The sequence below is a fragment of the Lissotriton helveticus genome, chromosome 4_1 (assembly GCF_964261635.1).
Source record: "Lissotriton helveticus chromosome 4_1, aLisHel1.1, whole genome shotgun sequence".
NCBI lineage: Eukaryota > Metazoa > Chordata > Amphibia > Caudata > Salamandridae > Lissotriton > Lissotriton helveticus.
Genome location: NC_136063.1, coordinates 1,287,956,233 through 1,287,958,287, shown reverse-complemented (window position 1 = coordinate 1,287,958,287; position 2,055 = coordinate 1,287,956,233). Strand labels below are relative to the sequence as shown.

Below are 2,055 nucleotides of genomic sequence, written 5' to 3'. Positions count from 1 at the left end.
CGCTATCTCAACATTATATAGACACCCTCTTATTACTCCTTAGCAAGAAACAAATGGTGCACTTTTCATAGTTTGATTATGATGCTTGGCACCCATGCTATGCACTCTTTAGAAAGCTTCACAATTTACCAACCACTGATGAGTCTACCAGCCACTGATTGCTGAGCTCAGGCACAGGGACCCCATTTATATCTTGTGGAAATTAAGTGTCCTGAGTAAGTGGTTGTCAACATTAATATAAATATTTTTGTACATTGTGATAGTGTGTGTACCTGCAGCCCACCTCCAGCTGAACCACCACTTTCCTCACTTTCCTCATGCAGACATGCAGTCTACCATTGTTGAAGCTGTAGCCCATCCAGCGAGGTAAGTGGATGTCTCCGATTACTCTCCCTGAGCATTCTCCACCCTCTCTTCCCAGCTCCCCAAGTACATCTCCCAGAGCCTTAGAAAAAGTTGTCTGGAGATCAGCTCAGAAAGAAGGAGGGTGGAGGGAGCTGTCAGAGCTTCTACGGTCCCTCCCTCCTTCAGAGTCAATTTCTCAGCACAACTCCTGGTGCCTGTGATATACATGTTGAAGGAGCCACTTGTGTGGTGATCATCCTCAGTCAATCAAAAGTACATTTCATGTTCTGCCTGTAACAGGTGTGCGGGGGTCTTGGTCCTTGCTTGAGAGTGGTGGGGAGGACCATGAAGCCTGCGTCCTTTTTAGGTCTCCTGGCGTTTAACAGCGCGTCAGCGCTGTGTCCGCCAGGAGATCTTTTGCTGCTGACTATGCTTCCCAGGAGACAGCACCGGCCGCGCGCAAAGGCGATCGGCGTAGGCCACGCGCGCGCGAACACGCTCAGCTGCCGTCTCCTGGGAAGCTCCAACACCCTACATGCATGCGCATGCGCATACGCAGAGACACACACATACACACACGAGCGCCCATGCACGCATGCACCCCCACATAAAGAGAACTCACCCCTGCTGTCGCATACACGCATACACACACACACACACACACACACGTGCATCAAGCGCCCCCGCCCCCCCCCCCCCCCGCCGCCACTTACCGCTACTCCGGTCTTCAGCTGCCACCGCGGGGCTCTCTCTAGGGCATGGGCTTCTCTCCGTGGGCGCGGCTTCTCTCCGTGGGCGGTTCGATCCCCGGCCGCTCCTCCTCACACGTGGGTGTCCTCCCTGACGGTTGCATGCGTCAATAATACCATGTGACCCCAAGGCAGCCACGTACAGCAACGAGAGGGGGCCCACTGCCGACAGGACCCCCAGGTGCCTGTGCTACGGCTCCCTACAGCATTTTAAAGGCGGCGCGAGGACGCCGCGCGAACCTGCACCGAGATATGGAGATACTGAGACAGGAAACAAACCAAACGTTTCCACCGAAATTTGTACAGACTGGAGCAGTGCGTAGGGTTCAGTGCACGCGCGTGTGTGTAAATAAGTGCGAAGTGGGGATGGGCAGGCCATTTTACAAGCATTCAAAACACACTTTGACGTAAAGGCTCTAGGTTCTGTAATAACTACCTTCAAGGTTGAAGCAGATGGTTATGAAGCCGGGCTACGGGGTTCGAGTCCTGGCAACAGCTCAAACACCCTGCAGCGCCAAAGCGAGGCCAGGCGGGGTGCCGGGGGAGGGTGGGCTTAAGTACGGGGAGCCGGGCTCGGGGGAGGCCTTATTTGGGTTCAGGACAGGCCCACCTGCGAGGAGTCACGGCCTAGACGCTTCCAGTTCCGTTCATCCGGTGCACCCTGCAAGGAGGGGCACGAGGCGCCGCGATGTCCGCCTCTGAGCTCTACAGCAAGGTAAGGCCTGCACCTTTAACATGCACAGGGGGCCCGCTTGGGGTGAGGCTGGGAGGGATGGGGTGTTGTTGAAAGGGGTTAACTGTCTCGAAAGAGCACGTAGACCTTCATAGCTGCCAAGGTTTCAGATTGCTATGTGTGACGTTTTCATAATTTATGTGTAATTATGAGTGGCATTTCAGCGGTTATGAGTGATACTTTTTCGGAAGCAAAATCAAGCAATAAAGTCTGGGAAGTCATACATAT

General features: G+C 54.1%; 1 pseudogene; it reads left to right on the top strand.

The window, feature by feature from the left end:
* Positions 1-1,172: 1,172 nt before the first annotated feature.
* Positions 1,173-1,301, top strand: LOC144829896 (small Cajal body-specific RNA 14; annotated as a pseudogene).
* The last annotated feature ends 754 nt before the right edge of the window (positions 1,302-2,055 follow it).